At 40.5% G+C, this 18,992-nt stretch overlaps 1 long non-coding RNA gene across 1 annotated transcript in view; it reads left to right on the plus strand.

The window, feature by feature from the left end:
- The first annotated feature begins 314 nt into the window (after positions 1-314).
- The window catches only part of LOC140625540 (uncharacterized), a 33,728-nt gene continuing 15,050 nt past the window's right edge, over positions 315-18,992 (plus strand). The window contains exon 1 of the long non-coding RNA XR_012024885.1: positions 315-434. This is a non-coding gene — a long non-coding RNA (uncharacterized lncRNA). The remainder of the gene's footprint in view (positions 435-18,992) is intronic.

Genomic DNA, 18,992 nt, shown 5'->3' on the forward strand with positions numbered 1-18,992 from the left:
AGAGGTCAGGTGGAGAGTCTTTAAAAGATTGCTTCAGTGTTTCGGCCCACCCCCTCTCGTTTGGGTGAAAAAAAAAAAAAAAAGTTTCCCTATGCAGCCAAGCTGCAGAAAGGAACATCATGTGCCTAGAAACCAATCCACCGAATGAGAAGGGGTGGGCCCATCATTTGACCCACACTGCCCAGCAACAGGGGAGGGCCTGAGAGCCAGGGTAGTGAGGGGGCTGTCCCTTGGTTCTTCTTGCCTGCTGCCCCAAGGTCATAGGTCTCTGATTGGTCCCCAGGGCAGTCTGTGGTCAGAACATGCATGCAACGAATTGAGAAAGGCATAGGGGTAGGAGCAGCCAGCTGACAGAGGGACAGCGTTGGGAAGTGTCTGCATCCAGGGGGCCATGGATGCTGTTGGAGGCTTTGGAGCTGTCCTGCCAAGACAAGGTGGGGTTTGCACATCATCCACCTTGATGTCTCTCTGGGGAATCACACACACGCGCACACACACACACACACACACACACACTTGAAGAAAGGGCAGCAATCATTTAACAGAAAACAGAAAAGAGAAAGGGTGAGGTATAGCAGTTCAATGTCGGAGTGTTTCCAGAAGGAAGATAGTCCACACTGCGTGCTCTGAGGATGCTGGGGAATGGATTTTTTTTTTTTTCCTGAGAAATTGAAGGGATTGATTAAGCCCTGGTGAATCAAAAACTTTCTTCAATTTTGTTCACAGTTTAGGGGGGTGGCTAGTAGGGATTTGTTGATAAATGTTGATAAATCTAACAATGATCTCTCCAGGGGACAGAAGTCCTGGTTTCTGTGGTGTAAACACTCTCATCTTTGGTGCTGACTTCAAGTCCCAGTGCGAGGACTCTGAATGCGGAGGTGGGAGCTCTGTACGCTCTCCCGAGCTGGTGGGAGCTGCCTCTGGCTCAGGCTGGTGGTAATGGCCACACGAATAAGTTACTAAGCTATATTCTCCATTCTTGTGCTAAAAGAGGCTGCACAGGGCAGCTGAAAAAGTCAGAGCCCAGTGCAAGCGTTGATTCTGGCCTGGCCACCCACTCCCAGCTCTGCCTTTAAACTTTGCACACTTCTCTGTGTAGGTTATACTTCAAAAAAAAGTTGAAACATTAAACAGCTTAAAATGAAGAAGCCTTCCCATCCCTTGCAACTGTGGATACGTAAGATTTGGTGCCACCATTTCTCATTGTTCCATAGTTTCCATCTTTGATAAGGCACGGGATTGTGCTCCATTGTCAGTGAGTGAAAAGAATTCCAGGCTGCAGCTAGTGTGTGGTCCCCTTTTTGAGGAATTGTAAGAGAAAGCCTAGCTTCCTTCCAGGTAAAGGGCCTGATTGACATAGCCTGATGGGAATCATCGAGAGTTCTGGAATGTAGCTCCATTCATAGCCCTTGGCTCCTGTGCATGCCCCAAATAAACACAGACTGTTGATGGTGGTTTCAGATGAATCCCCCTGCAAGTGCTGGCATAACTGTACGGCCACGGGGCCTTACCCTCCAGGGAGGGAGCCCTGAGCACAACTGCATGGGGGATGGTGTTGGAAGGGGCTGACGAGGGGTGAGGGAGAGAAAGGGTCCCTGAAAGCCAATCACAGTGTCCTGTGGTTTGGCAGTTGGCCTAGGAGCCCTGGGGCCTTCTGGGGAAAAGCCAGAAAGAAAGGACAGGGTGAGGCAGCGAGGGAGAGGGTGGGAGGAACATGCTTTCACAAGGCAGGGCTGGCTGTGTGTGCCTGCCAGGGTCAGAATTGCTGGCTCTTTCCTAGAGTGGCTTTCTAGAAGGAAACTAATGTGCACTGGACAGGGCATGTTCACCATTTCTTTTCGACCTTGCAAGGCAGATTTTATCACCATTTCTTGATGGAGAAACTGAGGTACAGAGTAAAAGGCTTGGCCCTGTGCCATGCAAATTTTAAATGTTAAAGGAGATTTGATCCCACCTGTGCCCAGGGCCCTGCTTGCCTTGGTCTTATGCATCTTTTTGGCACCTCTGGATCACACCTTTGGATCTGTCAACCAATCTAGTCCAACACCTGTTTGTCTGATTTTCCTTCGTTTCCTTCTCTCTCTTGCAAACAACCCTTTGGTTGTTGGAGTGATTGACCAGACTGATTGTGGTGGCCTCTGGTGATGACAGGGAAGGGGCACTCAGCCTGCAGCTTCTCTGTAGGTGCAGGTTCAAAGCATACCCGGCATTGGCATGAGAGATCTTAGGTGGGTTGGCACAGCCAGGCCTCCAATGCAGCCTTCTGCCAGAAAACTGTTAATGACACCAAGGATTTCTTTAAATTCTGACTTTGGGGCCCAGCAACCTGTGTTGAATCAACCATGTGTCCTCACCAGAGTATTGACACTTGTCAGCAGCTCGCTCAGGATCCAGGCACGGCTATCTCTCTGTCCATCGGCCTCTGTGGCCTCCAAACTCTCCCTGCACAAACACGAAACTCAACCACAGACTCCTTGCAAAGGCGCTCAACCCTTGGCGCTCATTCAGAATAAGCAGGCAAGTCTCTGGACCCTACCACCCTGCTCCAAAGTGAAACAAAGCCGGTACGGCCTGCCACCTCTCTTCCTGCATCTATCCCATCTTCTGTGTCCCTTCTGTGTCCCACTGCCATTCTGTACTTCTCCACTGAAAGGGAAACACTAAAACCCCTAATTGCTTTCTTTGAAGAACTTTTGTTGAGTTTTTATGGTTTGATGTTCGTTTTTCCCTGGTGGTAAGGTGGTAGTTTTGCTGGCTGCGCATAACAACAAGAGATTTTACTGTGGTCCAAGTAGGTCTCCTTTATTGTTTTGGAAACAAGACTACATATATTAGAGCTTTGTAGATGCTAGTGATAACAGTGCCCAGCATTAGTGGTCATGGCAGCTATCATTTATTGAGCATATACTATGTGCTGGGCAATCCTTTAAGTGCTTTTGAAAAGTATTAAAGAATCGTCATGACAGCTCCATGAAGTATTATTTATATTTTCATATGAAGAAAACGAAGCTCAGATGAGGTAAGTTAAAATTTACTTACATTTTTGGAACTACTAAAAAATAAGTCTGGCAGTAGAAACTGTGTCCTTAACAAATGTTCCATGTTGAGATGAACCCCAGAATCTGTATGTGTGTGCATCAAGAATATTAAGCTTAATTGTAGAAAGTGGCCATTTGTAGGTCAGAAACTAACATAGGCCACCTTATGAGGTTCAACGTAAGACAGCAAACCCAGAATCTCCAATGTGTGGTCATCAGACTCAATTTTCTTTGTATTTTGGTGCCCTCCACAGAACAAGCCCTCAATCTGCAAATGTTTTCCAAGCGTAAGAGTGAGAGATTGAATGCCTGTGTAAGTGGGAACGAGATAGGAATTACCAGAAGCAAAGGCAGGCTTCAATCTCAGGGAGAAAGAGTTTGTAAAGGCAAAGGACGTGTGTACACATACTTGCATCCGGGCCACTGATGCTTGGGAGTCCACGTCTCTTAAGGAAGCCCCACCTTGTCTCTACCTTCACCTCTGTGCAACTGACTGACCACCATGTTTCCATCCCATATTTCTCACTGTGTATCCTAGTGTCAACCTAGTACCTCCAAAAGAAATGACTGACGAGATGGTCTTTTGAAGAAAGAATTCCCAAACTCCTTTCTAGCGCCAGTAGTCTGAATTGAGAAAGTACTGGTTTCAGTTGGATGGAAACTGAGAGAGAATCATCCCATGGTCCAAGCCTCGGGATCAATCCATCTTCTTCACTTTTACTTTCTCCCTCTTCTCATCACCAATAGGACCCAAGTGATCTAATGCCAGTTCTTTGTAACCTTCGAAGCCCTAGGAGGACCTCATAGGGAAGGCCTCTGAGGAGGTTCTGGAGGGGTGGCTGAGGGAGGTCCATCTGCCTTAGGGTGAGAACTAGACCATCAGAGAAGAAGGTGGGAAAGGTCAGAGGCAGCTCAACCTTGCTAGAGGGAAGGGTATCGGGAGGAACAGAAGTCCTAGGGAATGTGTGCCTGCAGTCAAGGCTGAGAACTATAGAATAATTATGCTGATCTGCCATTGTCCACTGTGAGAGCTGTTATGTTCCAGTTCCTTTAGCTAGTCAGCCCTAACTTACTCATATGTAGTTCGGAGTAATGTGATCCCACTCAAAAAAAATTATACGTAAGTACATAAATGTATGAGTGTAATAAAGATGTGTGCAAATACACAACAAACAGTAAATGTTGGTCATTGCGGGGACAGGATATTGAAGAACAGTGAGTAGTAGATTATTAAAATTTTCTTTATACGTGTCTTATGCAGCTTGAATTATCGAAATGCACATTTCTTTTAAAAATAATTTTAAATGACAACAATTTTTTTACAAGGGCATATATTTTTTATTGAGAGGACAGTCTTAATAAAATTTTTTCATCATCAAGACCTGGACTTGCCCATAGAGTCACTGTGTTCCTCTTAATGAACAAGAATATCTTTTTTTGGAGAGAAGGTTGGAAGAGGGATGTTGATTTAGGGTAGCCAGATAAAATACAGGATGCCCAGTTAAATTTGAACTTCAGATAAACAGTGATTAATTTTTTAGAATAAGGAGGTCCCATGAAATATTTCCATGCATGATCCAGAGAGAACCTTGTTGTTTACATGGGACATATATATTTATACTAAAAAATTATTCATTGTTTACCTGAAATTCAGATTTAACTATATTTATATTTACCAAATCTAGTAACCCATTCGGGCTGCCATTACCACAAATGAGCAGCGCTGGTCTTAAGGAGCTGCTTTGATCTGCACCTGGGGCAGGAGGGGAGTGGAAATGTGCTGTTTCCCAGGGGATTATTTTCATCAGTGGCTCCCAGCTGGTATGCAGTGGGGAGATGCTTCTAATTCATCCTGCTATGATACAACAATTATGAAAGTAGATTCATCTCTCAGTATCTCATCCTCTTGCCCTACTTTTCCAAGACCTTAAGTTTCCTAAATTTGAATTCCTCTTCTAGAGGTATTTTTAGAAAGTTGACTGGAGAGAGATACAATTCTTCAATGTCCCAAATAAGCACATTATTAACCATGAAAGGCAAAGACTTGTTTTAGTCTTTGCCCTCAAAGAATTGGTAATATGATAGATTGATAGTATGGTACTCCACTATTTTTATTATATCTCTACATGCAGCACAGTGCTGGGACCATGGCAAGCCATGTGTGTGCACAGGTGTGCCTGTATGTCTCCATAAGTGCATGCATGTGTATAGTCAGAAATCCTCCCCTTATATACACAGCCTTTCAACTCCTTGTCCCTAATTGCTGGTGTTCAGATGGACACTTACTTACATGGGGCTTGCAAAGAACCAAAGCACACGAAGCATCACACAGCTCTATTCATTGAGTTCGAGTTTTAGATTCACCAACAAAGGTTTTGTTCTTTTCTTTGGATGATCCAGGGATAACTTCAGTTTCAAACCATTTTTGTAAAATCTGCCCCAAAATGCAAATCTTTGAGAGATTAGCCTGGGCACCTGCCTCAGGAAGCTACAGTATGCTTCCCTGGGGAGTTTAATGATGTGGAATCCTTTGATCCAGAGCTTTCTAATGTCTAATCCATTAACAAAATTGCTTTTTTCCATCACATCTCTCTTCACCAGACTCAATTAGTTCTGCCTATAGAGTTCATAGCACAGATAGAAAGGCAGATGCTTATCCTAGTTTCCAAGCACTCCTATATGCGTCTTGAATGTGAACCAGGCTAGTGTGACAGTCGCATTGGCTCTTCTGAACTCATGCCTTCATCCTACCCTGTCTCTAGCTTCTCAAGTACACAGTAGCTATGGGGCCAGAGGACTCGACTGATTAAAATTTCTAGAGATATGTCACATGGGAAGGAAATCTTCATTCGATACCTGGAATGGTCCAGCAAAGTCATGTTGTTTATCCTCCCATTCCTGGAAACAAGCAGCAATCTTTATAAAGGCAAATTCTTGGATAAAAGTAAACCTACTAAAAGTGTCTGAGTGAGAGTCTACAAAACCTGAAATTGTAATAAATAAGGTAAATACACCAAAAAGGGCAAGAAAAACAACATATGCACTTCTTGAGAATCTTGGAAGGAAAAGAATGCTGTTATTTTGAATAATTAGGATTAAATGAGTCTAACTGCAAAGAAGAGACCCTCTCGATTTCCAAGTCATAAGGAATACCATCCCCATCTCCACTCCAGGCACTTCTCTCCTTGTCTTGCACCCTTCCTTTTATACCCTCCATTCAACTTCTTATACTGACTCTTTTGCTTATCTTGTCTTGCTTTGTCTTTGGATTGATTTATCTGTTGTTCTGGAGACAAGGAGCTAAGGAATCGGGCCCCTTAAGAACTGTGCTTGCCCTGTGGGTCTGGGTTCCAGCACACCACAAAAGCTAAAGTTTTGCTGTGAACTCATCTGGCAGAAAGGTTTCCATTTGTACACAGAACATTCTCAGTAAAGACAAATCTAGCTTCCTCTAAATAGAAATAGGTAAAAAAAAATCTGAATTCTTTAAAATACTGACCACGTTGGGGTGCCTGGGTGGCTCAGCTGGTTAAGGGTCTGCCTTTGGCTTAGGTCATGATCCCAGGGTCCTGAGACTGAGCCCCACATCAGACTCCCTGTTCAGTGGGGAGTCTGCTTCTCCTTTTCCTGCTACCTACCACTCCTGCTCCCCCTTCTTGTGTGCTCTCTCTTTGTGCGTCAGATAAATTAAAAAAATCTTTAAAAAATAAAATAAAACACTGGCCATGTTGCTAATGCATCTGAACCCACATAACACTCCTTCCCATGCAAGTTTCTGTATCTAGGGAGGATTTGTTAGAGGTCTTTTTTTCCCCTTTAATTTCTCTAAGAGACCAGACAGTAGTAAGTCATCTTTTACAAATATATGCAAGACAGTAAGCTAAACTCAGTTGATGATACTTCAGTAAGGAGCTGTTGAAGGATGAAAGAATGATGGATTTGCATATACTTTGTGTTCTGCTAGAAGGAGATTAAGTCCAGGTTACAGAATAAGGTGGTGGCAGAGAGACAGCCAGAGAACAGAACATTGCTGGATGGCAGTTAGGTTTCCTTCAAGATGCAAAGACACATACATAGTATCTCTTCCGCTACACAAGAAAGCAGCCAGGAACCCTCCTGCGCCTTCAGCTATACCTGAAATTTATGCCATAGAAAGTAGTTATTCCTCAGGCAGAAAATAACATAGAGTCTAGATTCAAAACAATCTGTTTTCCATTTGGTAAAGGAAAGAAGAACACTCATAGAGGAAAAAGAAATATATTAGTAAGTGTAAAACAACAAATGAAGTATTGAAGTATATTATGAAAAGTATATTTCTATGTAATAAAGATATGTGAATGTCACTCAAAAGGATAAGGATATTCCCTTCTCTTTGATTGAAGGATGATGTAAAATGATCTTTACCAATAAACATTGGTATACCAGTCATGCACAATTGTGGACGTTTAATCTTGAAGTTTTACAGTGGCTAATTCAGCCTGTAGTTGTAAATTCCCTGGGGCTGGAGTCAATGTTTCCTTATCCTACGATAACAATTATGCCTATGATTAATATGAGTAAATGCTAATATAATTAATGATATTCAATAAATAGTTGCCAAGTTAATGAATCATTCAAAATAGTTATTCAACTAATAGTTGTGGGTTGCTTATCTTGAAAACATGGGCGTCGGAAAGGGGGGACTCTATACTCAGCACTCAGCACAGTAAATTTTTCTCCTGTACTCATGGGTGGCATAAACACACAAGTATAATTTAAATCATGCACACACATGCATGCAAAATAAGTAATCCCAGAAGTGAGGGCAGTAGGGAATCAATAACTATTAGTTAATGAGCAGCTAGGAGAGTCACATACTGAACTAAGAGAGAATAGTACTCCAGAAATAAGAGTTAAATTAAAATCATATATTTTAGGGATACATACATTTGGCTCCAGCCTTGGTATTCTCAAAAACATCAGCCCTTCAACTTTAGCTTCTTTCTTCTTCAACATTAATCCTGCCACTTCTCAACTTTTGTGTAATTAAAATCATGTGATCTCATAGGGTCCTATCAGAAATAGTCGGCATAACAACACTAGTAATATGAACGATGCATATTTATACACAGAATCAGGTAAGTATAATAAGTGTAGCTTTCAATGATGAGTTCCCTCTGTGCTAAGTGTTGAAAATCTTTGTCCTTTGAGGTAGACATGTATGTAACTTATTGAAAGAGTGATGGAATAATTATAACAATTATGAAAGCTGTTAATCTCATGAACATAAAACAATTGCTAAGAATCTTCAATTAGCAAAATAAATGGGAAAAATGCATTTCCAGTTAATATTAAAATTGAAAGAATATATTAGCTCGATAAATTTAGAAAGAGCATGCTTTTTGAGGTAATATACTTATAGACATTTCAATAATAATGAGTCAGAATAATAAGATATCTTCCTGGATAGACATATTTTGGTCATAATTTTGATCTTTGTGAATTTTTTGGTATACTTGCATTTATAAAATAAAATTAACATGAAGCAAAATACAAAATAAACTTCAAGCACCATATTTAATTTTTAATTATTTAATTAGATTCAGGTCATGAATCACTCAAGACAATACAAACTTTATTAACTTTCTAAGTATAAAAGCAGAAGGCTTACTTTGTCATCTCAAAATTTATTAAAGACAAAAGATCAACATCCTTGATATATTCCATATTGACATAATAAAGAATATAAGGGTGCCTGGGTGGCTCAATCGGTTGAACGTCAGACTGTTTTGGCTCAGGTCATAATCTCATGGGTCAGAGGATCAAGCCCTGTGTGGAGCTCTCCACTCAGCAAGGAGTCTGCTTGATGATTCTCTCTTTCTGCCTCTCCTCTCAGCCCACTCTCTCTAAAGTGAATGGATATCTTCTCTCATTCTGTAGGTTGTCTTTTAGTTTTGTTGACTGTATCCTTTGCTGTGCAAAAGCTTCTTATCTTGATGAAGTCCCAAACCTACAGAATGGGAGAAGATATTTGCAAATGACCTATCAGATAAAGGGCTAGTAACCAAGATCTATAAAGAACTTATTAAACTCAACACCAAAGAAACAAACAATCCAGTCACGAAATGGGCAAAAGACATGAACAGAAATCTCACAGAGGAAGACATAGACATGGCCAACAAGCACATGAGAAAATGCTCTGCATCACTTGCCATCAGGGAAATACAAACCAAAACCACAATGAGATACTACCTCACACCAGTGAGAATGTGGAAAATTAACAAGGCAGGAAACCACAAATGCTGGAGAGGATGTGGAGAAAAGGGAACCCTCTTGCACTGTTGGTGGGAATGTGAACTGGTGCAGCCACTCTGGAAAACTGTGTGGAGGTTCCTCAAAGAGTTAAAAATAGACCTGCCCTACGACCCAGCAATTGCACTACTGGGGATTTACCCCAAAGATACAGATGCAGTGAAACGCCGGGACACCTGCACCCCGATGTTTCTAGAAGCAATGGCCACAACAGCCACACTGTGGAAGGAGCCTCGGTGTCCATCGAAAGATGAATGGATAAAGAAGATGTGGTTTATGTATACACTGGAATATTCCTCAGCCATTAGAAATGACAAATACCTACCATTTGCTTCGACGTGGATGGAACTGGAGGGTATTATGTTGAGTGAAATAAGTCAATTGGAGAAGGACAAACATTATATGGTCTCATTCATTTGGGGAATATAAGAAATAGTGAAAGGGAATAGAGGGGAAGGGAGAAGAAATGGGTAGGGAATATCAGAAAGGGAGACAGAACATGGAAGACTCCTAACTCTGGGAAATGAACTAGGGGTGGTGGAAGGGGAGGAGGGCGGAGGGTGGAGGTGACTGGGTGGCGGGCACTGAGGGGGGCACTTGATGGGATGAGCACTGGGTGTTATTCTGTATGTTGGCAAATTGAACATCAATAAAAAATAAATTTATTATTAAAAAAATAAAGGGAATGGATAAATCTTTAAAAAATAAATAAATAAAATGTGAAGAAAGAAAATGTTAGAAAAAAAAAATCACTACTCCCAAAGTACCTTACTTCACCACCGATCACAAATGAAAGAGATCCTATTTAATATTACATTCAGTGTTCAGTAATGAACGCATGAGCAATATGACACCTGACTGTTCTGAGAAAATACTATTCTAGCACTGTAATTCAAAGTTTAAAAACTTAAATATTTCACAGTAAAACTTATCATTATAACTGAATTTTTAAGCAAAATTCCAGAATATTTTTATATCCCCATGCTTTATTTTACAATAATGGTAATATTTACCTTCACCTTTTATTTCAAACAAGTATGATTTTAACATTCTCTCATTTCTTATTTGGTCAAAACGTTTATTCAGTGTTGCCTAATTACACTTTTTTAAAAGATTAAAATCAGTTCCTTCCTACAGGCTCTCACATATACTGTTGGGAGAATATAGAACAATTTTTCTGGAAAGTTATTTGTCAACATTTATGAAAAAGAAAAAAAATCCTCTGAAATATTTAATAGATTGGAGCTTAGGTATGGCTGCTTGTGTACATCTGATGTTCCCATTAAAATTCCCAAAAAAATACCCAAGGGAGAAAAATAAACTATACAAAACACATTCATCAACATAACTCCATTGCTGGCAGGAATGTCATCATGGTACAAGCCTTATGAGAGAAATGTGGCAATATTGAATAAAATCATGTGTACATGTGTACTTTTGGCCTGGAAGTATCACGTCTAGAAATTTCCTTGAGGATGGGAAGGGTTATACATTGCAGCACTATTTACAATCGCAAACTATGGGAAACAGCTTATATAACCAGACATAAGAAAGTTGTTTCATAAACTGTGTTATAATCACACAGTCAAGTACTCTGTTACAGGAAGAAGCAATGAAGAAAGAATTCTCTGAACTAAGGTTGAGGGATTTTCAGAATATATATATATATATATATATATATATATATATATATTTAAGATTTTATTTATTTATTCATGAAAGACACAGAGGGAGAGAGGCAGAGACATAGGCAGAGGGAAAAGCAGGTTCCATGCTGGAATCTGATGTGGGACTAGATCCTGGGACTCCAGTACCAAAGGCAGGGACTAAACCACTGAACCATCCAGGGATCCCAATTTTCAGGATATATTAAGTGAAAAGAGCAAACTACAATGGAGTATAAATGGTATGCTTACCTTTGTTTAAGGGAGAAGGATAAAAAAGCCAATGACATGTGTCTACTCACAAAAATAATAATAATACCATAAGGATAAACTAGAAACTAAATTGACCGGTTGCTATGTTATTGTGTATTACTGCAGTGGCTGAAGACAAAACCCATCTATTAACTCACTGTTCTGTAGGCCAGAAGTCTGGGTGGGCTTGACTGGGGTTTTGCTGAGAGTCTCATGCAGACGAAATCAAGGTGTCCGCCAGTCTGAATTCTTATCTGGAGATTCTGGGGAAGAACCCACTTCCAAGTGTATGCAGATTGCTGGTAGAAATCAGTTTCTTGATGTTGCAGGATTCAGGGTCCACGTTTTCTTGCTGGCTCTTAGCCAGAGGCTGCTCAGATTCTTGGCTCTGCCTCTACTCCTTGCCACACGATCCTCCCATCTTCAAGACAGCAATGATGTGTCAAATCTTTTGAGTGGCTCTGACTTCTGATTCCAGACTGAGAAAATTCTGCTTTGAAAGAACTCATGTGATTAGACAAATCTCTCTTTTGCCTTATAACATAATCATGAGAGTGATAACTCACCATATGTACAAGTTCCATGCACACTCGAAGGGGTGGGCCTTTAAAATGGCCAAAGTCATTGAGGGTCATTTTAGAATTCTGTCCACCACTGTTACTTATAAAGGGTGAGTGAGAAGGAGGTTGAAAGGATAGATGAAACTGGGAGAATCTCATGTTTTGACACATATCTGTTGTGCACTTCAGACTTGGGCTATTGTATTAACATTTCACATAGACTTTTTTTTAATTCAGCGAGGAGAGGAGGAAAAAAATCCTAAAATGTGATTCAAACAAAAGCAAGTGGACCAAGCCAAAAATCAAATAAATAATATAACCAGGCTAAAGTGGGAAAGAAAATCTAGCCTGTATAGCTTCTGAACATAGTATTTACACTGTATGCCCTAAGGCTCAAGGGAAAACACCAACAATTTTTAAATAAACATTGAACTTTAGTTAGTAGGTTCTTTTTATTCAAAGAAACACGGGTTAGCAATTTTTAAAATACTTTTAATGTACTGAGCAAATAAGTGCATATATTGTAGAGAATAGATGCCATATTTCTCACTGTTAGATAAGGAAGTTCCAGCTAGATACGGGAAAGAATGGAAAGAATCCTATGCCACTGAACTTGCGTGGGGGGATCCATGGAAACTCATAGTTTCAAGCATGTAGATATTATATTTGCACACACATGAACTTGTATGTATGAGTGTATATGCATGCATACATCCGTTTTTTTATATTTGCTGATAGGATTTAGAAGCAATCATGCCCATAGCATTGATCTAAATGCCATTTGCCACTAAAAGGAACCAAGACGTTTTTGAGAAATGGTGGATTCCGGGGCTAGAGTAGGGAAAAATACAAAACAAGATGAAAAAAGTCTCCACCCCAAGATTGCTAGAACTCATACAGCAATTCGGTAGCGTGGCAGGACACAAAATCAATGCCTAGAAATCAGTGGCATTTCTATACACTAAAAATGAGACTGAAGAAAGAGAAATTAAGGAGTCAATCCCATTTACAATTGCACCCAAAAGCATCAGATACCTAGGAATAAACCTAACCAAAGAGGTAAAGGATCTATACCCTAAAAACTATAGAACGCTTCTGAAAGAAATGGAGGAAGACACAAAGAGATGGAAAAATATTCCATGCTCATGGATTGACAAAATTAATATTGTGAAAATGTCAATGTTACCCAGGGCAATATACACGTTTAATGCAATCCCTATCAAAATACCATGGACTTTCTTCAGAGAGTTAGAACCAATTATTTTAAGATTTGTGTGGAATCAGAAAAGACCCCGAATAGCCAGGGGAATTTTAAAAAAGAAAACCATATCTGGGGGCATCACAATGCCAGATTTCAGGTTGTACTACAAAGCTGTGGTCATCAAGACAGTGTGGTACTGGCACAAAAACAGACACATAGATCAATGGAACAGAATAGAGAACCCAGAAGTGGACCCTGAACTTTATGGTCAACTAATATTCGATAAAGGAGGAAAGACTATCCATTGGAAGAAAGACAGTCTCTTCAATAAATGGTGCTGGGAACATTGGACATCCACATGCAGAAGAATGAAACTAGACCACTCTCTTGCACCATACACAAAGATAAACTCAAAATGGATGAAAGATCTAAATGTGAGACAAGATTCCATCAAAATCCTAGAGGAGAACACAGGCAACACCCTTTTTGAACTCGGCCACAGTAACTTCTTGCAAGATACATCCACGAAGGCAAAAGAAACAAAAGCAAAAATGAACTATTGGGACTTCATCAAGATAAGAAGCTTTTGCACAGCAAAGGATACAGTCAACAAAACTCAAAGACAACCTACAGAATGGGAGAAGATATTTGCAAATGACATATCAGATAAAGGGCTAGTTTCCAAGATCTATAAAGAACTTATTAAACTCAACACCAAAGAAACAAACAATCCAATCATGAAATGGGCAAAAGACATGAACAGAAATCTCACAGAGGAAGACATAGACATGGCCAACATGCACATGAGAAAATGCTCTGCATCACTTGCCATCAGGGAAATACAAATCAAAACCACAATGAGATACCACCTCACGCCAGTGAGAATGGGGCAAATTAACAAGGCAGGAAACCACAAATGTTGGAGAGGATGCGGAGAAAAGGGAACCCTCTTGCACTGTTGGTGGGAATGTGAACTGGTGCAGCCACTCTGGAAAACTGTGTGGAGGTTCCTCAAAGAGTTAAAAATAGACCTGTCCTACGACCCAGCAATTGCACTACTGGGGATTTACCCCAAAGATACAGATGCAATGAAACGCCGGGACACCTGCACCCCGATGTTTATAGCAGCAATGGCCACGATAGCCAAACTGTGGAAGGAGCCTCGGTGTCCAACGAAAGATGAATGGATAAAGAAGATGTGGTTTATGTATACAATGGAATATTACTCAGCTATTAGAAATGACAAATACCCACCATTTGCTTCAATGTGGATGGAACTGGAGGGTATTATGCTGAGTGAAGTAAGTCAATCGAAAAAGGACAAACATTATATGTTCTCATTCATTTGGGGAATATAAATAATAGTGAAAGGGAATATAAGGGAAGGGAGAAGAAATGTGTGGGAAATACCAGAAAGGGAGACAGAACGTAAAGACTGCTAACTCTGGGAAATGAACTAGGGGTGGTAGAAGGGGAGGAGGGCGGGGGGTGGGAGTGAATGGGTGACGGGCACTGGGGGTTATTCTGTATGTTAGTAAATTGAACACCAATAAAAAATAAATTAAAAAAAAAAGAAAGGCAAAAAAAAAAAAAAAGAAAATATTTTGTGCCAAAAAGAAAGGAAGTGCACAAAGGATGATGCAGATATGTCAGATGGACATAGAAGCCAGTATGAAAGAGCTTGGATTGGCAAAATCTGGGACAATCTGAGCTCCAAATAATCAGAGCAAAGGAATGCAATCCACTGAAGAGAAGAAAATCCATTAGTCTACACTGACCCAAATGGGTGAATGAATTAATAAACAAAATAGATAAGAAGGGGATGCTTTTCTCACAGAAGAAAAGCAACAAATAATCATAGAAAGAATGATGGAATTAGAACATTACTCTTAGGTAACCAGTATAATAATAATTGATTTAAACAAAATCCCCAATGAATGCTAAAACTAACACGTGGGAATTTAAGCAGTACCAGGATACTTCTATAATCTCACTGTCCCCTCCCACCCCAAGGTACTTATCTATTACAAGCAAGAAAATAGTGACTTTTTAGTGGAGGAACTGGGCAGACACCATCTTAACCAAAAGATCAAGAAAAGCACCTCCAGATATGAGACACATAGATGCCAGGTGCCTCCTCATCTAATGCGTTGAGAAGAAAACAGCATCACATCTGTGGGGTTTTTGCCAAAGTCATGTAACCTAAATCTAATCGAGAAGAAACATCAGGCAAACCCAGCTTGAGAAACCTTCTACCAAATAACTGGGGTTTGCATCCTCCTCAATTGTCACTTTCATCAATGGCAAAGACTGAGGGACTGCTAAATTAAAGCAGCTTCGAGGGACATGGCAATCAAAAGCCAAGCATGATCCAGAATTTTCTTCCGTTATTAAAAACATCACTGGAACATTTGGCAAAATATAAATAAGGCCTGTAGATTAGATCCTATCTACACTGCATCAATATTAATTTCCTGGTTTTGATCATTGTTTCGTGTTTATATAAGAGAATGTCATCATTTTCAGGAAGTACACGCTGTGGCATAGTAGTGTTTAGGAATAAAGTAGAAAGTCTGTAACTGACTTTCAAATGATTCAAAAATATGTATATGAATATTTGTGTTTGTAATATATATATATATATATATATATATATATATATATATTGATATAGCAGCCCCAAATATAATTCCTCAGTGTCCACCTCTAGAAATGGTTGGAATGGAGGAAGCAAAGTATATGTCCAAAGTGGGGCTTCTGGTTATTTCCTGCTGAATAAAGACATCTCATCTACACAGCAGGGTCAGCTAGAGGCAGATACATTGGAAAATGGCATGTTCCCCACTGCAGGGAGGCAGTGTCCTGGGGAGTTACTACATGAAGTTCAAGTACATTACCAAATACAATACGCTTGCTCCATCTGTTCCCTTGGGGAAGCAGAAAAAAGAAGCAAGAGCCTTGCTAGGACTGTGATCTTCAAAGCATTAATCAATGAAGAAATATAGTCCCCACAACTTCAGGCTCCCACAAACACCCAGGTTATGTCTACCTCGATTGATAAAGAGTCAGGATTTCCCTTTACATTATGTTGGGAGAAAGTTCTACCTCTCTAGACTCAGAGGGGCAAAGTGTAAAAGGTTCCTCCCTACACCCCCCAAAAGGCTGGCACTTCTTCAGTCCCTGCCACAGACAGAGCAGGACGGAGAACAGAATACTTGTGAATGCCTAGCCATCAAAAATGTTGTACTGCCCAGGACAACCCAAACCTCAAAGACCATGATAATGCTTGTGATATAAGCAGTTCTGACAGCAGTCCTGTCCTGTCTGGATACATTTGGAAGTTGGAGAGAAGTGGAGCTTCTTCAGGACTCTTGGGGAGACCAAAAAAACCCCTCCTCTGACCTCTTGAATAGAAATAACCATTCCCATCAATATCAGATATGTACTCCTTCCAGTTGTCTTTTCCCAGTTGAGTCCCTATTTTTGTTAAACCTGGTGATCACTGTCAATACTGCTAAAATAAACAGATATACTAGCTACTTAAAAAAACAACTAAGACTCATGGCTGCTAAAGCTAGCCCCCCACAACTTATCCTGTCAATTACAGCTATACCCTAAATAAATCTCCTTCTCTGTGATCTAATTCCATCCTCAGCCATGATACTATCTGCCTCTTCTAGTCTAGGGACACCAGTCCCTTAGACTACTAGACCAAGAAAATGGACCCACTGCTAAGTACAAATGATCCAGGCTTCCAGTGGTTTTGTGCTTTTTAATATTAGACTTTATGCAGTGAAGATTTCTGGTACCTGTATGTTGCTGATCCCATCCTAGGTAGATCTCTGCTTCTCTCACAGCTAACTAACCTTCAACCTCAGGATAACGTCTTAATAAGCATTAGTGCTATAAGGAAAGCCCAATTTGAAGCATACATAAAAATGACAAGAGAAAAATAGTGTTGTGAACAGTGAGAAAATACACATTTTTTTCCTTAGGCTATGAACTACCAAGGCCATTGGCCTGTGGTCAATCATTCTGTCGTGTAAGAGAAGAAAAGTAGAGAGAAGTCTGAACTTCCTTTCTTTTTAGGAGACAGCAACTTCACTCACTTGTAAAGCATGGCCTGCCAAAATGCCAAACTGACCAACTGTTTTGATTTTGTTCCAACACCTCCATCCAGGTCCCCCCAGGGGTGACTGCAGGGAGCTAATACACAGAGGTTGGTGGAGTGAGACAGGGATGGAGAAAAGGGTCTGAGCTGCTGAGGCTTACTACTGTTGGAGTCTGTTGAGGAACTGTGTAGAATGTGCCTCAACTTGGTCCTCCAAATGGCAGTGAAACTTGAAGTCAGCACCAAGGAATACACCCTAGGGTGCCTATATCATCTGTTACTAAACCAACAATCAGATTAGCAATTCTTCTCCTTCTGGTGAGTGTTTGGGCATGGTGGTAGATGTTGGATCCACCAACTATCAAGAGCAGGAAATAAGCCCTGATCTTATTAAATGATGCCTAAAAGAAATGACACCTATAAATTTGAGTATCTTCTGCTTCTTCTCTCTACTGTGTACCCTATAAGTAGAGGCTTGTCTCTTGTCCATTTTCAGATCTCCCAAGACTTCTAACATTGCCAGAACAACTCCTGGAAATAGCTTTGATTCTTTGAATTGTACTAAGGGTATAATTCTATTTAAAACAGTGGTATATTAGTTGTCTATTGCTGTATAGTCAATTATCCCAAAACACAGAGGCTTCTTGTTGAGATTGTAGTTAAAATGTTAGCCAAGATTGAAATCTTATGAAGGCCTTGATGGAGGCTGAAGGATCTGTCTCTAAGATGGCACACTCACATGACTATTAGCAAGAAGTTTTAGTTCTTGACTGGCCTATATCAAGTGACCTTGGTTGTTCTGCATGGGGAGCTCTCCTTAGGGCTATGTCCTCATGTTATGGCAGCTGGCCTCCCCCAGAACAAGTGATCAAAACAAGAAAGGAAAACTGAAGGTGTAGTGTCTTTCTTTTATTCTTGGAAGTCTTACTCCCTCATTTAGCCTCATTATATTTGTAACAAGTAAATCACTGAGTATAGTCCATACTTAAGAGAGGTAAATAATTTATGGGCATATTTTAAAACTACTGACCACATGGGAAGAATAAAGTCTGAAGGGTCTAACTCCTTGAGTTAGTTATAACTCCTTGAATTCAGCTGGAGTCAACATATCACAGCGGGTTAGAGTGAGATTTGTGCTCAAGTGGATTCAAGTGCAAGTCTTGGTCAAGGCTGGCTTTAGGGGCGCAAAGCTAGTGCATCCCCCAGAGCCTTATACTGACAAGGCCCCTATGCTTGGTTTATTGTTCTGCCATTGCCATGGCAAAATCCTTAGTAATTGTATCTTTGTACTTGGGTTTTGTAAGTGAAGTTCAATGGGACCATGGAGCATGAGGAAGCCACAGAACAAGTGTTTCCTGCTGTTTCTTGGCACTCTATTTGCATATAATGTTCATAAATCCCATGAACACAGCATTCTGGTAGAACCACAATGAACTGGAGTTTGGTGAGACTCAAAGCAAGTACCAGGTGAGCAGGTGGTGGCTATGACGGAGTGAATTGGGCCTCCAGCAGCCCAGAGAAGCCACATTTGCCATTGGAATGCTTCATGTGCAACTTGCTTCGAAGGCGATGCCATTCCAAGAAACAACAGTAAGTAAGGAATCTTATCACATCCTTTATTACTCATGTTACTTCCCTGTTAGTCAACCACATGCATGGAGAAGGATGACAGAAAGAAAAGGAACATTTGGGCAACTCACTGTTCCATTCCTTCTCAGCCTTCTGTACTCACTGGCAACTCAAGATAGTGTTTTTTTTATTAAAAAGTTAAGTAAAATTATTGGAACTAGTTTTGTGCAGTTTTTACATTGTTCTGGTAAGAATGAAACGTGTGTACATAGGAGCTACAAAATATGAATTGTGTAATTCAGTGAT

The sequence above is a fragment of the Canis lupus genome, chromosome 36 (assembly GCF_048164855.1).
Source record: "Canis lupus baileyi chromosome 36, mCanLup2.hap1, whole genome shotgun sequence".
Classification (NCBI taxonomy): Eukaryota; Metazoa; Chordata; class Mammalia; order Carnivora; family Canidae; genus Canis; species Canis lupus.